At 33.9% G+C, this 15862-nt stretch overlaps 1 protein-coding gene across 4 annotated transcripts in view; it reads left to right on the top strand.

Moving 5' to 3' along the window:
- Positions 1 to 15862, top strand: part of sub (kinesin family member subito) — a 245003-nt gene that overhangs the window by 22439 nt on the left and 206702 nt on the right. The window lies entirely within an intron of this gene.

Consider the following 15862-nt stretch of genomic DNA (forward strand, 5'->3'; position numbering starts at 1 on the left):
TAAACTGTCTGGCAGCTTTGAAATCAACAGTGGACTCAAACAGGGTGATGCGGTATCTCCACTACTTTTTAACCTTGTATTAGAGAAAACCATAAGGTCGGCCGAAATAAAAACAGAATTGCTATCGGTTCAAGGTACCAAGCTATTACTCGCATATGCAGATGACATAGATCTCGTTGGAAACTCCATCCTATCCACGAAAGACATCTTCAACAAGGTGGAAGGAGCAACAAGTGAAGTAGGGCTGAAGATTAATGAAGAGAAGACGAAATATATGTGTATAAATAGAACCACACGAAGAGAGAATAGGACAAAATATGACGGTCAACACCTTCAATTTCGAAAGAGTACAACGTTTTAAGTATCTGGGGCCCGTAATCACAGCTGACAACGATGTTACTGAAGAAATAAAAGACAGAATCCAATCTGCAAACCGCTGTCTATTCGCACTGGATAAGCTCATAAAATCAAAAAATCTTACAAGAAGTTCAAAGATCAAAATCTATAAATCCATCGTCAGACCTGTAATAACATACGGATGCGAAACGTGGACCATGACCAAAGTAAACGAAGAAAAGCTCAGATGCTTTGAACTAAAAATACTTTTTATTTTCGGACCTCACCATGACATCACCACAAACCGGTATAAGATCAGAACCAATATTGAATTGAAAGCACTCTATAATGACGCCGATATTGTCCAAGAAATTAAATCACACCGACTAAGATGGTCAGACCACGTGCACAGACTGCATAACGAGAGACTTGTAAAACTGGTATGGGAGGATATTCCCACAGGCAAAAGACCACTCGGACGTCCCAGAATCTAATCGAGATTAGATAACGAGAGATTCCGGAGAGATCTCCGGAAAATGAACATTCCATTTGAACCTAGGTAGATGGAAGACCGAACAAATTGGAAAAAAGTTGTACAGTCAGGCAAGACTAACCCAGGGTTGTAGCGCTACGTGATGATGATGATTGACTTAGGTTGACTGTACAAAGTGACATTGACTGTACAAAGTTTTAACTGTAAGAAAGAATCTTCGATACGTTACTCAATTTTTAGTTAAAAGTAACTTACACTGATTGGCCTCTGAGCCCTCCAATTGTTACCAATCATCCTCAGCTATAACTAACTTAACAGTAAACAAGTATATAACAATGCCGTTGCCACAAGCCACGATTGCTAAATTGTCGCTGTGCTCTGTTGCGACGATATGCACCCTTTTAGCATATTTACTAACCAATACAGTTTGTTGGTGATGTAATTTAAGCTGGCATTCTTTTTCGTCGATGTTGTAAATATGAACAGGTATCGCTGCGAAACCTTTCTCCATATAAAATCTGTCGGAAGTTTTTGGAAATAGTTACAAACAACTGTACGATTCAATTTTTGCGTTCTGATTAAGTTGGATTTTTAAGCTCGATGATTTGTCGCAACAATATCAGAGTGCTTTGAGAAAAACAATTTTATCTATTTTTTCACAGCTATCTCATTTCTAACCGATAATGGAGCATACACGTTTTTTTTCGTAATATGTTATTGCCATGTTACTGGAGGCCACCAAAGTCATTTTTATGAACTAAAGCTAACTAGATGGTTACATAATTTATGCCAAGGGATATTAAATGTAAGTGCTGCCCTATAAACAGCCATGCCATTTCGAACGTCAATCATCTCAGCTTCAATGACCGCTTCGGTCTGCTGTGCCCTTTTCCTGGTGAACATACCTGCAAAGAAAAAATATTTTAAGTCTTGTTCTTCTCTTTATGTAGACATGATTGTCTGTTTTTCAATGTGCCTCCAGTAAGTTATCGTTCCATATTTTTCGTGGTCTTCCTACTGATGGTCTTCCTATTGGGGAACCGTCTCTTGCCGTCTTTACTACTCTGTTCGTAATATAAGCTTATTCGGCTTATATGATCGTTCCACTCTACTTTTCTATTTCTTACCCAGTTCTTGATGTTTTCCACATTGCATCTATATGCGTAGTCGTATATCTGTACTTCTAGCTCTGTCCCATAGTGTCTTGCCATTAATGTTTTTAAGTTTTTCATCTCTGCTGTTCAACATCCTTTTTGTCCTCTCTGTGTCAGGTCGTGTTTCTGCCGCGTATGTCATTATTGGTCTGATGACTGTTTTATAAATTCTGCCTTTCATTTATTTCTCGATATTTTTATTTCTCCATTTTTTTTTTATTTTTATCATTCAGACAGCTGGCATCCTTTTTAGTTCTTACTTTTTTTGTTATTTCATCCATAATCTGGTTGAACAATAGAGGACTCGTCTTACCCCATTGCCAGCTTCAATAGGGTCGGTAGTTAGTTCTTCTTCCACTTTTAGTAGATAACGTCTTTTAATTTGACCCGGTCAAATGCCTTCTTAAGGTCCACGAAACATAGATATGCCGGTTTGTTGTATTCTAATGATTTCTCTTACACTTGCCTCATTATAAATATAGCGTCGGTGCATGATCTTCCTGACCTAAAACCTTGTTGTTCTTCTGTTAGTGTTATAATTTCATTCAGTTTATTTGTTATCAGTTTGGTTGTTAATTTTAGTGTTGTGTTTAATAAATTAATTCCTCTGTAATTTTCCGGGTCCGATTGGTCTCCCTTTTTGAAGAGAGGTATTAGGATGTTTGATCTCCATTCTTGAGGAATTCAGATGTATTCTATTATGTTTTGGATTACTTTTAATAGTTGTTTGGTCAGATCTGGTTCTCCGAACTTTAGGAGTTAGTTCGATATTCTGTCCTCTCCGGCCGATTTTATATTTTTTAATTTCCTTACATCTTCGTTTACCTCTTCCTCCTCAATATTTATTTCTTCGTTTGTCGTCACCTCTGGTGTTGGTGGTTCATTATCGTCACATTTAGCAAATAGGGATCGAAAATAGTTTACCCATGTTTCCTTCTAAATGTGTTCCGATTTATTAGTTCGTTCATCTCTCTTTTTTGTCCTCTGATCATTCTCCGTATTTTTTTTTGTATTCCGTAGAAGTTGTGTTCCGTCTGTTTTGAGAAGCTCGTCAGTGTTCTCTTTTTATTTGTCTCACTAAAGTATTCGTTTTATTTCTGATTCGTTTATAGTGGTTATATGCCTGTTTTGTTTGCTGTGTTCTGTATTGTAAAAAGGTTTTCTTCTTTTCTTTACATTTTGTCTTCACTTTATAACCCTATAACTTGGGGTTATAAGGTTATTTTTTTGGGTAATAAAGATAAAAGATTTTTGGAGAAAGAAAAGAAAAAGAAAGAAAGAGTGAGAGATATATGGAGTACAACAAGAAGATGAGACCTAGATATTCAGGGAATGTAGATCGGCTGGCTTTTCGTGCCGTGTTAGAATAAAATGGATGATGATAAAGAAACAACAGATAAAAACCGAAGATCACTGAAGAGGAAAGGAGTTAATAACAAAAAAAAAAAATGGGCGCCAGGAGTAAAGGTTTGTTGGAACTTCTACTCCGTTGATATTACAGTGGGAGTGCTAGTATAGTGATAAACGATAAAAGTATGATTTAATCCTAAACTATTTAAAACCCAAGTAGCTGAGAAAGACCAGGTGTAGGTAAAGTAAAGCGCAATATATACAATATGTGGTTTTATTCTAGAAAAATGTAAAAAAAGGCTTGATTATATAATATATAATGTATAGAAAATGTAAAATATATGATATACTCTTTTTTGATATAATGTTCCCTTTGTTTAAATCAAAAAATTTTATAATATACAAAAAGAAAACCTGAGTGATTCCATATCAAAACTTCAACAAAACACAGACATAAAATTTTGAGTACTAGTGACTGAGCGCATACATTGTTGTACCATGAAAAATTATAGTTATGACAACACTTAATTAGCTTAATAAAAGTTTTTATTTAAACAACAATGTTTAGGTCGATAAGTACTTATACCCCTTTACATTCATTCGGTGATGCAAAACAATATCGTGTAATGTATTAATTAAATTTTATAAATAAAACGGTGAATATAAAGTATAATTCAAAGATAAAGTTGATTTAAATCTTTATGATTTAAGCGAACTAAAGAAGAAAAAATTTAAAACTTCAATTAGATTAGTTACGAACACTGACGTTAAAGTATTTACGTTGTTTAACAAAAAGTACAGTACATAAGAATGAATAGACACTTATATTCATGCAACTACAGACAAGGAATACTTGCTACACAGTTTAATAACGACCATAAGCGATTAACTGCTCCAAATCGATGGTAGTTTGTAGGCCACTTACATCAATAGGATTTCCTTATGAAAATGGGTGATCGGTAAGATTTACCTTCCAATTTCCTTATTTTTTGTTGTTCCTGAGGTTTATTTTATATAGGCCTACTTGTATTTTTTCTATTTACTAAGTACGGCTAAAAAGAAGTTCTTATAAGTATCTAGAAATTTTTTCCGTGGATACAAGGTGAGAAAGACCGGTTTATCAAGATACTGAACGGTATTCTTCCACGCATATACCTCACACAATAAAATCGAAAATAATATTTGAGTAATAACTTTTAAGCATTAGCTTCACTAAATTTGAATTATTATCAAATATAATAAATAATCTATCTACACGTGGTTCCTACATATTTAAACTGTACAAAGATTTACTCACCAGACGACTGTTTTCATGGTTTTATTTAACTAGAGTTGGCGTATTTTTCGTTTAAATATTTTCACATCCTTATTTAATACATTTTATTAATCATGCCTCTCGTCTGTCGGTTTTGTTCTCTATTTAATATCGTTAGTGTTTATTCCCATTTAGTTCTGTTTTAAATCGCTTGCCAACTAGCACTCATTTTCAAACAAGGCGTTCAGTTTAATACTTAGTCCGTATAATTAGAGTTCTTTTTTTTTTTGCTCGATACATTAATTGATATGGAAATTGCTACATATTGCAGTTGTAGCGTAGTGCTACAACTTTCTCTCTAAACCTGGCGTTTTCTTTTTGATGTTAGTGTTTGTTAGTTTCCTCTCTCCAAGTGATTCTTTTGCTGCGTTAATTGTTATTTTTGCAAAGCAAAAACAGGGATTATGTTAAAAACGAAAATGGAGAACTGATGATAAACTTCTGCAAGAATAACGAACTTAGAATAAACAACACAGTTTTTGACCACAAAGACCAACACAAATATTTTAAGTGATTTTGTAAATAAATTGATTATAAAACCAACCAACCAACTCGTAATAAGGCCAGTTAATGGGTCTTATGAGAACACTGCCTAGTTCTGTATTTAACCTCATAGAACAGTTTTAACAAGTAATATAGTTATATACTTAAAATTTATAACCGGCACTGTAACAAACACGTGTCTAGCAAACTTCGCGCTTCTATTTGATACTACCAGCTATTTTATATCTATATTTATGAAAATTTTTCCAATCGGCCTTTAAGACCCTGGCCTTATTTGGCACCGCTATCTTGTTCTTGCCTTAATTTCTAGGGCCTGTTTCCATTTTGCATTTACGTTGGTGCTAAACTATATGTATATAATATTCTACATGGTGAATTATTAGTACGTTGTTTATCAGTAATTGTCGAGCAGGTTGTTGCTTTTTGCTTATCAACATTCATTTTGTCTTCTTGAAGTTGAGACTCAGGCCGTAGTCCGCACTGACTGCATTAACCCTTTCCATTGCCTTTTGTAATTCATCTATGCTACTGGCAAGGGTCACCGTGTCATCGGCATTTCTTATGCTGTTCGTTAACTTATTGTTTATTTTTATGCCCTCTGCAGCATTTTTGAAGTTATACTTCTATACGCGCGCTCCACGTTGGAAATTTGTATGGGAGTGAATCTGTGAAATCATTACATATGTAAGATAATGAGTAAGAGAGAGACAGAAGATATATTTTCTCTCTCTTCCTCTCTCGAATATAAAAATGTTCCTTTTGTATATATAATTTAATATTATATATATTGTATAAAGATATATATACTGTTATGCTATTTAAATTGTATTATATTGCTTATTTAGAAAAATTCCTGTCTATATTTATTAAATGATCTAATCTCTTCAAAATATTTTCCAATTGGCATCCTAATTGGGATAGGTAATATGACCTGAATAAAATACATAGAATTTCAACTGAACTATATGTGAGATGTCCTTTATTTTAATGAAATTTTATATAACAATCAATCCTGTAATATTTGCAATGTACTAACTTTAAATATATGAGAAGTTGTTTTCTATCATGGACCCAAATGTTATTTTACATTGATTTTTAATATGTGTTATAACTAAGCTCTTTTTATAATTCTTTTCTTTTAAATGATCGCAAAATTAACTGTCTCTATTATTTATTCAATTTATTTAATTAATAAATGAAAACCACACTCCTGCTCTAATGAAAAATTGACTGACCTTTCTTTCTCTGCCGTTGCAATTCTATGGCCACGCCACAAAAAAAAATCCTTTCTCTGCTTCTGCTCCTATTGTGGTCCAGATGACGTACACCTTTCTCCTATCTGTCCTTGTATCTGCAACCCAACAACTCGTGTTAGTCTATGCAGCCTCCTTTTGAGCCAATCTCCGCGCCTGTTTATAACTCCAAATGTTTCCGGCTTCGTCTGATATTAATATTCTTATACCCTTTGGTTTTTCTATCTCTCTGTACCCCGTTCCTCACACTGGTCAGCTTTTACACAGCAAATAAACACACCCGGTAAATTACGTCTTCGGGACTTCAAACAAACACAAATCACAAAGCTCCTTCCTTCTTGGACGACGAAAACTGACTAACTAACTTTTTTCCTCTCTCCTATCTCATAGCCAAAACCACCACCTCCTTGCATTCAAAAATTTGACCAATAAAAATCATCCACCTCTGTGACGTATATCGTTACCAACCAACTCTCTCTATAAAACGTCATTCGGGTAATTCCAGAAAACAACATTCTTTAATTATTCTAACTAAATCTATCTGCTTTACAAATATTTCTTACTAATAGCTACAAACGATACCTGTTTCTCAATTCAATGTCTTTTGTTAATAAACTTTTACCGATATAATCTTTCGGGGAGAAAAACCACCGCAAATCCCGGTCTATTGTTTAAACACTTTCTATATACACTTTTATTCCGGGTAAATCCATTCCACAATAACCGACTTATTTAAATTTCTTATCGATAATATTTGAAAGTCTTGTCTCTGAGGCCTAATGAACAATTCTTCGAACAACTTAAAATACATATTTTGTCTTATACAGGATGTTTGAAAATTTATATGCCCGTGTCTTTATGAAATATCAATAATTTTAATTTTTATTTCAGTAGTAAAATTTGTATATCGGTTTTTTATTGCTTATGGACATTCAAAAGTACAACAAATCCCCGCCTTTGTAATCGATAAAATTTATCAATATATGCAACTAAATTTTCTCGAGGCAAACTAAAACGCACTTCCTGTATGCTAGCTGTACTTATGCTACGTATTATCCTATCCTACTATCTACTTTATACAAATTTAAATCTTCATTCGTGATATTTATATACATCATGGATATTATAAATACCTCTGATCTTTTCAGAATCCATATGTTTCAACTCATAGCTGTTTACTCCATCTTCGTTGTTTACTATGTATGGCCCTTCGAAAACAGGCATCAATTTTGCGCAAATACCGCTCTGAAGATTTGACACTCTTAATGCTCTTACCATTACTTTGTCACCCTTTTGGAAAGTTACTGGTCTTCGTTTCCTATTATGACCCTGTCTCTGGATGTATTTCTCATTACTTCTTCTTAATCTCCTCTGACCTTTTCCCCTCTTTCTTCCTTTTCCTTTCTTCGTCACCAGGTTCATTTCCACCGTTTGTTCTTTCTCTGATTCGTCCGTAATTTGTTTCTCTTGTTCCTTATCCTGTTCTTCTTCTTTTTCCTTTGTTATTTTCATCGTATTGGTTTTGAAGTCGATCACTACATGTTTTTCCGTTAATTCGTCAACGCCTACAATCATGTCATGTGACATATTCGGCATTATTACACATTGAAGTGCATACATATTTTTTTTCAATCGTACCATTACTCGTATACCTTCATTTATTGTTGCCAATGTCCGTTTATTTGCGCCCACTAAATTCACCCTAGGTATTTTATAAATTAGACTTGTTAAATTTACTTCTTCGATTAATTTTCTGTTGACCAGTGTTATTTCAGAGCCTGTGTCTATCATAATTTTATTTGGTTTCTCATTTATAAATCCATCCACAAATTTTAAATTAACTCCATTTCTCTTTTCATTGTTTCCTGCCAGTTTAATAAATTCCTTGGGGTGACAAAAAATTCCTGTTTGTTTCTTCGTTTTTAGAGAGCGCCTTCTTGAAAACACGCCTGTTGTTCTTCTGTGTTTTCTCGCCCGTCATCTTCTCTGTCATATTCCTTTTCTTCTCTTTGCATATTATTTATTTCTCTTCTGTTCTCTTTTGGTCTATCATTCCCGTATCGGTTACCGCGAGATTCCTGTTCATTCCGTGGGTTATTGTATCTGTTTCTTTGGTATGGGCGGTTATTTCTACTCTGATTTTCCCGATCCCTGTTTTCATTCCATCTCTGGGTTCTGGGTTCATAATTCTCTCTTCCGTTCGGTCTATTTTCGTATCCCCGTCTAGGTATGAATTCTCGTCTTGTATAATCTCTTCTAAAATTTTGACCTCTATCTCTATATTCTTGGTTTTCTCTTTGTCTATAATTTTCTTGCGGTCTTCTTTCTCTTCTTTCATGCCTACGTGATTCTCTCATTTGCAAAAATTGACATAAGCTGTCAATGTCCTTGTAATTTTGGAGATTTATGTGGTCTTCCAAGGTATCTTCAAAGTGTCGCGATATCAACTCTACCAATTGTTCTGATGAATAATTATATTGCAAATGTTTTGCATTATTATAGAGTTGTAATGCGTACATCTTTTCTGATACGCCCATCCTCTCATGGTATTTTCCATTTTGTAACTCTTTATTTACTTGTAGTTGCTGGATTTTTCCCCAGAAATAATTTAAGAATCTTCTCTCAAAATCTTGCCAATTGCCAAATTCTTCTTCCTTGCTGACAAACCAAAGATTTGCCTCTTCTTTGAGATGGTTTCTGATGGTTTCCTTTGCTGTTGCAAACGGTCCTATGTATTTGACTTTTTCCTTTAGGTTATTTATAAAAGGCACTGGGTGTAGTTTCCTTATATCCCCGCCAAATCGTACTTTTACGTCTTCTGTGCTATGTACGATGACTTCCTTTCTTTCTACTCCTCTTATCTCCATCTCTGCAATTTGTTTAAATCTCCTTTCCGTTTCTTTCCGGTCTTCTTGTAGCGCATTTTCAAATTTTATTTCTGTCTGTTCTAATTCCCTTTCTTGCATACTCTGAATATCCTTCATTTTAGTTTCGATTTCTTCTCTCTGCAATTCTAGTTTCCTCTCTGTTTCTTCCCTACTTCTTTCTAAACAGACTTTTATTTCGTTTTCATATTTGTCCATACGCGTTTCCATTTTTTGTTCCATTTTTCTTTGGTTTTCTTCCAAATTGTCCAATTTTTGCTCCGTTCTTTGCTGTGATTCATCCATCTTCTGTGATTGGAGTTGCATCATCTGTATTAATTTTTCTATTCCCGATTCTTGTTTTTCTGTCTCCATTACTGTTGTGCCTAATACGTCTTCCTGGTCTGAATATTCTTCCTGTTCTGATTTATCTTCTTGTTTTTTGTTCTCTTTGCTCTTGTTTCTTGTGTTTGGCATTTATTATGTTTTTATCCCCGCCAAATATAAAATTCTACTGGTCTGTTGCAACAAACGGGACTTTTCTTCTTCAAATGTAATAACTCTTGAGTACGAGTATCAAATTTCAATATCCCACAAATAAATCAAATGGTAAAATATCAAATGTCAAAATCAATCAAATAAATCAAGTATGGTAAAATTATCAAATGTAAATATCACACAAATAAATCAATTATGGTAACCTATAAATTGTCAATATCACGAATAAATCAATTATGGTAAATTGTATCTTAAAAAAATATATATATAAATCTTTATGTCCTCAAATTTTACATAATATTTCACCTTATCCACTACATATAAACTCTCAAACATCTGCTCGTCTACTCCTATCCTTTTAAATTTGCCAACTAGAAATATTTTTCAAAGCTTTACACGTTGGGGGCCATTTTGTTATGCTATTTAAATTGTATTATATTGCTTATTTAGAAAAATTCCTGTCTATATTTATTAAATGATCTAATCTCCAATTAATCACAATAAATCAGCATTAATTAATTACAATCTCAGGCTATTTAACTTGTACTATTTACCTTTGATCGTGGATTCAAAATATTTTCCAATTGGCATCCTAATTGGGATAGGTAATATGACCTGAATAAAATACATAGAATTTCAACTGAACTATATGTGAGATGTCCTTTATTTTAATGAAATTTTATATAACAATCAATCCTGTAATATTTGCAATGTACTAACTTTAAATATATGAGAAGTTGTTTTCTATCATGGACCCAAATGTTATTTTACATTGATTTTTAATATGTGTTATAACTAAGCTCTTTTTATAATTCTTTTTTTTTAAATGATCGCAAAATTAACTGTCTCTATTATTTATTCAATTTATTTAATTAATAAATGAAAACCACACTCCTGCTCTAATGAAAAATTGACTGACCTTTCTTTCTCTGCCGTTGCAATTCTATGGCCACGCCACAAAAAAAAATCCTTTCTCTGCTTCTGCTCCTATTGTGGTCCAGATGACGTACACCTTTCTCCTATCTGTCCTTGTATCTGCAACCCAACAACTCGTGTTAGTCTATGCAGCCTCCTTTTGAGCCAATCTCCGCGCCTGTTTATAACTCCAAATGTTTCCGGCTTCGTCTGATATTAATATTCTTATACCCTTTGGTTTTTCTATCTCTCTGTACCCCGTTCCTCACACTGGTCAGCTTTTACACAGCAAATAAACACACCCGGTAAATTACGTCTTCGGGACTTCAAACAAACACAAATCACAAAGCTCCTTCCTTCTTGGACGACGAAAACTGACTAACTAACTTTTTTCCTCTCTCCTATCTCATAGCCAAAACCACCACCTCCTTGCATTCAAAAATTTGACCAATAAAAATCATCCACCTCTGTGACGTATATCGTTACCAACCAACTCTCTCTATAAAACGTCATTCGGGTAATTCCAGAAAACAACATTCTTTAATTATTCTAACTAAATCTATCTGCTTTACAAATATTTCTTACTAATAGCTACAAACGATACCTGTTTCTCAATTCAATGTCTTTTGTTAATAAACTTTTACCGATATAATCTTTCGGGGAGAAAAACCACCGCAAATCCCGGTCTATTGTTTAAACACTTTCTATATACACTTTTATTCCGGGTAAATCCATTCCACAATAACCGACTTATTTAAATTTCTTATCGATAATATTTGAAAGTCTTGTCTCTGAGGCCTAATGAACAATTCTTCGAACAACTTAAAATACATATTTTGTCTTATACAGGATGTTTGAAAATTTATATGCCCGTGTCTTTATGAAATATCAATAATTTTAATTTTTATTTCAGTAATAAAATTTGTATATCGGTTTTTTATTGCTTATGGACATTCAAAAGTACAACAATACATATAATATTATATATATATATATATATAATAAAATATTTATTAATATTATTATTTATGTGATATGTTCTGTATTATTTATTAAATGTTCATAATTATATTAGTCTTTTATATTTCAAAATAATAATCTCAATAAATAACTATGATTCAGAACTGTCAATTTTGAAATACGTTTGTGTCATGTCCTCGGTAGTATAGTAGTCAGTATCCCCGCCTGTCACGCGGGAGACCGGGGTTCGATTCCCAGTCGGGGAGGATTTTTTTATTAATATTATTACATGGTAAATGTATAATGGTAAAACACACAGTGATGAGTGTCTTACCACCCGGCAAAATAGCGGAAAGGATAGAAGACAGATTAAGTTGTGAGATAGTACGAGATAAAGCTAGTTATTAGACGTGGCTATTTGACTTCAGTCATAATTATACGGATGACCTCGAAAATATTTTATTTTAATAATTTTTGATGTTAGAATAAATGATTCGATAAATTAAGATATATTATAGAAAAAACATTAATTAGTAGCGATTTTAAATTATAAATCTTTAAGTTTATTTAATAATAAAAATAACTCAACTGAAATATTTGACTAAACTAAAGGTAGGTATGTTCCGTCCGAAAACAATTATTGTATGTGGAATTGGTGTAATAGTTAGAGACGTGGTCTATTGACAAGAAGAGTGGGGTTCAATTCACACCAAGGATAAAATTTGTGTTTTACTCAATCAAAAAATAATAGAAAATATGGTACATATTAGGTAACAAGTTTTCGAAAAACTCATTATTTACAATTTATTCTTATTCCAATGTTATAAAATAGAAATATAAAATAATTCAAATTCAATTCCAGTTTTACAGTCTTCAGTTGTGAATGCAAAATAATCCGGTGAAGACTGTTTAATGTCAAATCCATCACTAAATTCTCAGTGTTAATATCAATTCCTCTGTACAGGTAGATTTACAGTTCTCTGTCCTCTGTACAGTTTATTTTTGTAGAATTTTTACTTATTTAAACATTCTTTAAACGTTCTTTTAATTTTGAAGAATTTTTACTTTATTTTCGAAAGTACGACGATACTGTTTTTTCAATAAGATATTTATGTTTAACTTTAAACACTTCTAATACTAGTAACGAGTAGCATACATGTTTAGTGATTCAAAGCAAAACGATCTCTGCATAATTTCAAATTATTCAAAAAAAAAATCATAGTAGAAATTATTCTTTTTTAATAATTTAAAACTTTAAATTAAATAATCACTATTAATTAAATTATTTTATTCACCTTTTTGCTTTATTGTGGTCAATCAGTTTTTACTTTATGAAAAATTAAAAATGGAAATACGTCACACATACGACGTTACACATAATAATTATGACCGAGGTGTTTTAGCTCGAAGCTAACTTCTAAAGGTGTGAGACTATCGATAGTGGTAATGTAATGTAACGTAAATTATAGGTTTCTACCGATTATTTCCCACCTCTACGAGTTTCATCTCTTTTTATTTCACATGTGTTTTCTATCTCTTACGTTAAAAAGCCGGATGGTAAGACACTCATCACTGTATATGCGTCAGTAGAAATGTTATGTATATTATTGTCATTTTTAAATACTTATGAATATTGAATTTTAATTTGTATTGTATTATTATATTAATAACAAAATAAACAATGAATTTTACTGCAGAGTATGTGTAAAAAAAATTTTGCATTCAACTCCTTTCATACATATATGAAAATAAAAATATACATTTTCATCAAAATATTGATTCAATCCTTCATTTACTTATTACAGATCAAAAGTTGTTTATTAATTGTTAGTAAGTTGTTATTAATTCTGTTTCTCTTTCTGCTATGTCTTACCTATAGCATTACATATGTAATGATTGTGCAGATTGACTCCCAAATAAATTTGTAACGGCGAATGCGTGGATAGAAGTGTAACTTCCACCGGCAGTACCACTGAACTGCCACACCCGTTTTTTATACATTTTTTAAGTATTTCATCGAAGTAAATATTGAAGAGGACCCGGAGACAAGATACACCCCTTTCGGACATCTCTTTTTGATCTTCACACTTTTAGTAAGTTGATTGCCTATTTTTACTCTTTTTGTTTGACCCCAGTATAGGTTTGCTACAATCCGAAAATCCATATCGTCAATACCTGTCTTTTATAGAATACCTGTTAGTTCATGATTTATACTGTCAAATGCTTTTCTAAAATTCACAAAGCACAAATATACATCCATATTGACGTTTCCACGCCGCTGTATAAGCACACGTAGAGCGAAAAGTGCTCCTCTAGTTCCAAGTGCTTTACAAAAGCTAAACTGCGATCTAGCAATATTTGACTCACATTTATCATATATTCCTCTATGAACGATCTTGGTAAATGCTTTAGTGAATGTGTTTGATCAAGCTTATGAGTCAATGTTTATCACAGAGCTAGGCATTTGGTGTCTTCGGGATTGTAATAAATGTCGACTGCAGCCAGTCCTTCGGGATTTATTCGCTATTATATATTGTAGCGAGATTAAATAAAACGAGCGGTTCGAATTTATATAAGTATATTTATTTATAAGTCTACAGCACGAAAATATCTTATCAACTAAACTCAAGTCATAACAGCGTTACATATATATATAAAAGTTATTACGTACTAGAATTTTCTGGAGTAGTCCTCCTCTAATTCGCCTCTTTGACGGGTCGATCTTTCCCACGCTCGATATCGCTGGAAGCTTCTAGTCGCTTTCGAGATGCAACCGTTACATGGGCCACACCGAATGCATGTTCGTAGCACTGCTCCCCTCTTAGATATGAGCGTCCCGATCAGCAACTCAGGCCCAGGATGGCGGAATCTACAGGACTCTCCAGTTCTGCGTGAACCCCTCAGAAAGAAATAACAGTCTACTGTCTTTGAAGGACACGATCTCTTCGGATTAATGCAATACACAGTAATTCGTACGCCGGTTTCTCGGAAGATCACTTCAAGCATGCTTCTGACAATCTTCCAATCCAGATTTTCTAGTGCATGGCCTATCTTGGGTAAGGTAAAATTCTTGATGTCATAATTGCACACGATTTTCTTCAGATTAGTTAGAGAAGGCATATATCCTCGTAGCTTGCCCTGTCTGTATACGACTTCTATACACCATATACAGCAAAGATCGAGGACCATCTTCTAATCTCAGTACTCTTCTAACTTTAGGCTGCCGATTTATTAACTCGTCCAAACGACCGAACTTCTTATAAAATACGGATGAGATTCCTTTAGTCGTCTCAAGATCTTGTGCAACACAGGCTAAAGAGACGTTATGCGGAACACTAAAAAGATCCTGCTGAACTTCTGTGGTCACGCCGAATCTAGCAGTATTTCTCTCTGCGTAATTTGACATAAATTCGTTAAATCTTGGTCGCCGGTCATCTTTGACCTCATGTTGAAGGGTTCGTGCTTCTTCTGTTTCATTTGAGCCAGCATATGGTGCAAGACGATTTATGTGAACTACTTTTGGTCTTAATTCGGTATATTACGTCATTTATTCTCTTTTTAATTTCATACGGACCCTCCCATTGTCTTTGCAGTTTAGGAGACAAGCCACGACGACGTTGTGGATTATAAAGCCAAACAAGATCACATCACCTACTTCATAGCTTTCATTCTTGCATCGAGAATCATATTGATCTTTCATTCTGTCACTGGCTAACTGGATGTGCTGTCGGGCAAGTTCATGAATGTTGTTCATTTTTAACTTCAGGTGGTCGACATAATCTTCGCTTGCAACATGTTCTTCGGAAGGTCTGCAGCCAAACTCTAGGTCGCAGGGCAAACGAACTTCACGACCTAACATCAGGCAGGTTGGAGTCTGGCCTGTAGTTTCATTCACGGCCGAGCGGTAGGCCATTATGAATAAATGAATGTGCTGGTCCCAATCTCTTTGATGTTCTGATACAACTTTGGACAGGTGTTTACCCATCATTCGGTTCATCCTCTCGACCATTCCATCTGATTGAGGATGCAGGGGTGTCGTTCTGGTCTTATTGACACCAATCAATTTACAAACGTTGTGGAAAAGGGTTGACTCGAAGTTTCGCCCTTGGTCGGAGTGGATCTCCAAAGGAACACCAAATCGGCTGAAGAATTCTTTAACAAGTACCTCTGCAACGGTAGCAGCTTCTTGATTTGGTATCGCGTAGGCCTCAGTCCATTTT

The sequence above is a fragment of the Diabrotica undecimpunctata genome, chromosome 3, assembly GCF_040954645.1.
Source record: "Diabrotica undecimpunctata isolate CICGRU chromosome 3, icDiaUnde3, whole genome shotgun sequence".
In the NCBI taxonomy this organism is placed as follows: Eukaryota; Metazoa; Arthropoda; class Insecta; order Coleoptera; family Chrysomelidae; genus Diabrotica; species Diabrotica undecimpunctata.